This window comes from Haplochromis burtoni, unplaced genomic scaffold, assembly GCF_018398535.1.
Source record: "Haplochromis burtoni strain Fernald_Lab_line unplaced genomic scaffold, NCSU_Asbu1 Contig_2781, whole genome shotgun sequence".
NCBI classification, from domain to species: domain Eukaryota; kingdom Metazoa; phylum Chordata; class Actinopteri; order Cichliformes; family Cichlidae; genus Haplochromis; species Haplochromis burtoni.
This window is the reverse complement of record NW_024585142.1, coordinates 3,829-9,999: the sequence shown is the minus strand read 5'-3', so window position 1 is coordinate 9,999 and position 6,171 is coordinate 3,829. Positions and strand designations below refer to the sequence as shown.

The window sequence follows — 6,171 nt, the reverse complement described above, 5'->3', positions numbered from 1 at the left end:
TCACAGCTTCACTGAGAAGCTGCAGCTTTACAGGAAACACTGGATCTTTGTTTCATACTGACTGTGTTTAGTACAATACTGCTGACAGCACCACCCACTCACTCCATCACTCTACTTACAGCAGAGTCTCCAGTCTGTAGTCTGGACTCTGCTGAAGATCAGACAGCTGCTTCACATCTGGATCCTTCAGGTTGTTGTCAGCTCAGCTCTCTCAGATGGGAGGGGTTGGACTTCAGTGCTGCTGCCAGATAATCACAGCTGATCTCTGACAAACCACAGTCCATCAATCTGTATAAAGAATGAAAGATGTAAGTTTATTAGACAAAGTGTGAGCTTGAAATCATTCAGTGTTTCATCATCTGTTCAGAGCTGAAGAAGGTTCAGAATGTAGAAGTTTAGAAAATGGAAACTCCAAACAGCTGAAGCCAACAGGAAGCAGCTTCAAACAGGAAACTGTGCAGAGTTTCAGACTATATGTCCTGATGCAGCCAGTTGGATTTTGGAGATTTGAATCTCTGTTCTGTGACTAAGTCCTTGAATCATTTCTTCCAGTTGGTCCAACAAGACAGACTAAGTGTTGGACATGTGTTGTGGCTCCATTAGGGGAGCTTCTAAATGTGATGTGATGGCCCCTCTGGGTCTGTCAGGTCACAGGACTGAAGAGAGCTCAAACTGGGCACACAGTTGTTCCAGTCTGGACCAAAGACTCTATACTGGGACTGAGGGACTGCTTTGACTGCACCCACTGGGACTTTTTAAAGGCTCATGTTCTCACTTAGATCATCGATTTCTACTTACATTTCTTTCTGGGAAAAATGGGGATTACTTTGGAAACAGGAAGTATTTTCCCCAATAAGCAGCCCTGGATTAGTAAATCACTCCAACATGTTCTCAGGCAGAAGAAGCTGTCTTGTTATGAGGGAGAGAAGAAAAAGATTGAGGCACAGAAACTTGTTGAAAGAGAGATAAAGCAGCTAAAATCAGGTGTAAAAGTAAAGCAGAGGATGAGCTGAATAAAGGACACTCAAGGCTGGCTTGGAAAGGAATGAAGTCCATGGTGGGGATGCAGAACAAGGAGCAAAGATGAATGTGATGCTGAATCAGCAGAAGACTTGGACTCATTTGATTCCAGCTTTGATATCATTGATTTCAATGAAGAGCTTTGTGATTGTAGCAAAGGGCTGGTAGCTCTGAGAGTCCCACTGATGAGGTGTTTGTGTGGAAATCTCTTAGTGGGACCAAAGAGAGAAAAAGCCCTGGTCCTGATGCTGTGGGAGGGAAATGATTGAAGTGTGCTGTGAGGAACTGACTGGGAGGTTTTCACACATTTTCCAGTCCTCCTTGGAACAACAGGAAGTTCCCAGCATATGGAAACAAAGGTTAAGTGTCCTATGGCACTCAGTGATGATGGTGCTGTGGCCCCACCACCTCCACCTCTTTGTAAAGGAACTAACTGTAATCTGAAGCTTCAAATGGAACTAAGACTTCCTCCACTAGGTGGCAGTGTCTGATGAGAAAGTGTTAGTGGAGCTGGCCTGGAGTCAGAAACAGGAAGATGCAGGATTTGGGCTGAAATGGGGAAAAGTGGTTGGCACTAGTGCCTTAAAGCAAGAAGGTTGTAGGTTGAAGCTTGTTGGCCTTTCTGTGGAGGTTGGATGTTCTCCCACAGTCCAATGAAATGCTGCTTAGGTTCATTGGTGCTTCTAAATTGGCTGTAGGTGTGGATGTGAGAGAGTGCTTCTCTGTCTCTCTCTGTTGGCCCTGTGATGGACTGCTCACCTGTGCAGGTGGACCACGCCTCTTGCCCTATGACAGCTAGGGCACAGGCTGCAGCCCTGTGAGCCTAAGCTGAATAAACAGTTAGCAAAAATGATCCATAGATGGCCTGAAATCCCCCAGTTAGCAGTTTGGTAGATAGCTATGACATGCTAATCCCATCCAGCAGCTGTATTCTACCTGTAAGCTGATCCCTGCTGAGCCAAAGCACTTTTTCATATACAAATTACAACCTTTAATAGAAACCTATTGGTCAGCATCTTATTAGCCTGCTGTTAGCTTCATTCCACAGAAAACTGAGAGAAACTAACAGAGTTGATAAAGAATAAAGAGAAATGTGCTGATTTAAAGCCTTTGAAGTGCTTCAGATGATCTCTGTCCACTTCTGTCCACTCATTCATTCATGTAAGCTTTCTAATGCAGCTTTGATCTTCACAGTCTGCTTCATGAAACTCATTCTAACCCTGAATGTCAGAGTGTTCCTCCTTCTCTTTCCCATCATTCATGCTGGCAGTGGAGGAGATTTGGATGTTGGACTGTGTTTTGGATGATGTGTGTATGTTTGTGTTGGACTGCTGTCTGTAAAGCAAACGCACATTTTGCTTTGGATTTCAGTGTCAGACAGACTTTAAGGTGGAATGAAGAGTTGGAGAGTTTCACAGTGAATTATCCAGTGGAGGATTTTTCTTCTTCTTTGAAGGTTTGAAATGTGAACATTGTTCTGCTGCAGTCAATGGACTAAACCAGAGAAGAAGAAAACAGACTTTACCATGAAGATCCTCAGTGTGGATCAGTATAATATCAGCCTGATGTCTGCAGTTTAGTGTCAGCACAACTTTCACATCATATTCATCTCAGCACAACTAAAACATGCTGACTGACCTCAGAGTTTCAAGTCCACATCCTGGACTCTCCAGGAAACCACACAGATGCTTCACTCCTGAATCCTGCAGCTTGTTGTTGCAGCTCAGGTCCAGCTCTCTCAGATGGGAGGGGTTGGACTTCAGTGCTGCTGCCAGATAATCACAGCTGATCTCTGACAAACCACAGCTCCTCAATCTGTATAAAGAATGAAAGATGTAAGTTTATTAGACAAAGTGTGAGCTTGAAATCATTCAGTGTTTCATCATCTGTTCAGAGCTGAAGAAGGTTCAGAATGTAGAAGTTTAGAAAATGGAAACTCCAAACAGCTGAAGCCAACAGGAAGCAGCTTCAAACAAACACAACAAGAGAAAAAACTCTGAATGTTTCACATTAAAGTCGTACATTTATCATAAAAACAGGACAAAGACTTGAAAAAGTCGTGTTTTTCCTTCCAGGAACCACAAGGCTTCACTTTTAAAGGTGAAGTGTGAAAGAAATGGACATATTTGAAGTCCAACACCTTTTTCCAGTCACATTATTAAAGCAGACAAACTACAAGCTCATTTTCATTCCAACAAGTCATCTTCTGACCTGGACTAACAACACTGGTCTCTATGTGCAGCTGGCTGTGAGACCAGTGCTCAGGGAGCGTCTACAAAGTGCAACACTGAAAGAACATCACACACTCATTTGCTTCCAGCACTTTCACACAAACATCTACTGTCATTATTGTCACCAAACTCTGTGGATCCTTTATTGCAAATTCAAATGGGATCAAATGGTCAGACAAAAGAGGGTTATGAGGAAATATGATGAAATGTTGTGTATTAGCAGCAAGTTATTGAATCATTTTCCTCAGAAACCAAACAAAATGATTGACAAACATGTTTTTACAAACTCAGTGTTGGACTTGGATCAGCAGGATAAGCTGATGTTTAAAGGCATTTGAGTCTCGCTGTATGAGAGTCCAGTTATTACTCAATATTTATGGATGATGTTCTTTCAGTGTTGCACTTTGTAGACGCTCCCTGAGCCTCACAGCCAGCTGCACATGGACCAGCTGACATTACCCAGCATTAGAGGCGGCTGTAAAAAAATGGATTTTCCTATTTAAATGGTTTTAATTTGAATAAAGCGATGTTGATTCATTCAATCCTGAATCGATTTTTAATATAAATGTATTTTGCCAGAATCTCAGGTTAAAGCTCCCAAAAGTATTTCAACAACAAGCAAACAGATAAAACAGTAAATGAGAGCAGCTAAACACACAAAGATGGAAACACAGAGCGTGGATCGTTCACTCGACGGCACGTACACGGACACGCCGTCGGGGCTGAAAGTGGACAGCTCACAGATCCTGAAGCTGCAGGTTTCATCTGTCTCCAACCAAAACTGACTGAACCAGCAGCAGAAGAAGATCCAAACTACGCTTTACGTTTGATGAACATCGTCATGAATTCTCTCTGACTTTGACCTTTACTTCCTGCACAGCTCTCTCTCTCTCAGTGTACTTCAAGAACAGTTTACCTTCAAAAATCTGTTTCCTGCATTATTCACTGCTTATTACGCACCAGTCTGCTGTTGTGTTCACTGCTGTCGGCCTCCCAAAACAAAGCCTCATTTCTGCTGTTCAATACTGAAGAAATGTAAACCTTTTAAAATGATGACAGATTACAAACTCTCAGCTGTGTCTGTAATCAAACCTCTGTAACTTTGCTTCACTTCAGCAGCATCAGCTCATGTTCACATGTTGATTCATGGTTTGCTTCAGTTTTTGATGGACTGCAGAATATTTTGAAGGTTATCTGCTATAAAAAGCCAGAACAGGAAAATCTGCTTCATGTGTTTCTGTTTGATCCTCAGTGACTTTGACACAAAGGCCTCTGCTGTGATGATCACACCTCTGATCAAGTCTCACAGTGTCAGCTTTGTTTTTATACATATGGATATGTGCTGATAAATGATCAGAGTTATAATATTTCCCACTGTCTGCTGTGTGCCGTGACCTTTGACCTGCTAAAGACAGTCAGCTGTGGATTATTCATTGTTGTGTCTGATACTTAGAACTGTGAGGAAGAACACTACACAGTTCATCAGGGTCCCCTCTCTCTGAATCAGGAAAGGTGGGCAGGCCGCGTGTGGGCCGCGGGCCATACGTTGAGTCTCACTGTTTGAAATGTGAACATTGTTCTGCTGCAGTCAATGGACTAAACCAGAGAAGAAGAAAACAGACTTTACCATGAAGATCCTCAGTGTGGATCAGTATAATATCAGCCTGATGTCTGCAGTTTAGTGTCAGCACAACTTTCACATCATATTCATCTCAGCACAACTAAAACATGCTGACTGACCTCAGAGTTTCAAGTCCACATCCTGGACTCTCCAGGAAACCACACAGATGCTTCACTCCTGAATCCTGCAGCTTGTTGTTTCCTCTCAGGTCCAGCTGTCTCAGATGGGAGGGGTTGGACTTCAGTGCTGCTGCCAGATAATCACAGCTGATCTCTGACAAACCACAGCCCCAATCTGTATAAAGAATGAAAGATGTAAGTTTATTAGACAAAGTGTGAGCTTGAAATCATTCAGTGTTTCATCATCTGTTCAGAGCTGAAGAAGGTTCAGAATGTAGAAGTTTAGAAAATGGAAACTCCAAACAGCTGAAGCCAACAGGAAGCAGCTTCAAACAAACACAACAAGAGAAAAAACTCTGAATGTTTCACATTAAAGTCGTACATTTATCATAAAAACAGGACAAAGACTTGAAAAAGTCGTGTTTTTCCTTCCAGGAACCACAAGGCTTCACTTTTAAAGGTGAAGTGTGAAAGAAATGGACATATTTGAAGTCCAACACCTTTTTCCAGTCACATTATTAAAGCAGACAAACTACAAGCTCATTTTCATTCCAACAAGTCATCTTCTGACCTGGACTAACAACACTGGTCTCTATGTGCAGCTGGCTGTGAGACCAGTGCTCAGGGAGCGTCTACAAAGTGCAACACTGAAAGAACATCACACACTCATTTGCTTCCATCATCCAACCTGAAGAGGAAACAGAGACGCCTCCCCTTCAAAGTAAAAGCTGCTCCTTTTGGACACAGTATCAAAGAAAGTCTACAGTATACGAACCTCGAGGAGAATGGTGACAGGCTTCAGGATTGGACACAAACACTTCCTGTTTCTGCCTTTTGTGACTTTCATGGTCACTATAGTAACAGGTCAGAAAAAGCAGCACGCAGACGAATGACTGCATTAATTTCCGAATTTAAGGCAGTGAAGAACACGGTCTGTAGGTGAGGAAGAGTTTAGTGAGAGCAGATGTTTGGCTGGTATTCCTCCAGTTAACAGCTGGAACTGTCCATCTGGATTGTTGGGGTTCCTACAGAGCTTAGAGTGGACACACCAAGGTTATTCTAATGAATGAAAGTCCAAACTCAAACTAGGAGTCAAAAACATTTTCATCAACTTCAATAAAAATCCAAAGATTAGAAAAAGTGAACCAACAATGAGTACTAGTACAGTCCCAGCACTGAA

General features: G+C 42.5%; 1 long non-coding RNA gene across 1 annotated transcript; it reads right to left on the bottom strand.

The window, feature by feature from the left end:
* Positions 1-6: 6 nt before the first annotated feature.
* Positions 7-5,755, bottom strand: LOC121813823. Its single transcript, XR_006053902.1, has 3 exons — positions 4,992-5,755; positions 2,659-2,835; positions 7-288 (listed from the first exon to the last, which is right to left on the bottom strand). It is a non-coding gene; the product is annotated as an uncharacterized LOC121813823 (long non-coding RNA).
* Positions 5,756-6,171: the final 416 nt, after the last annotated feature.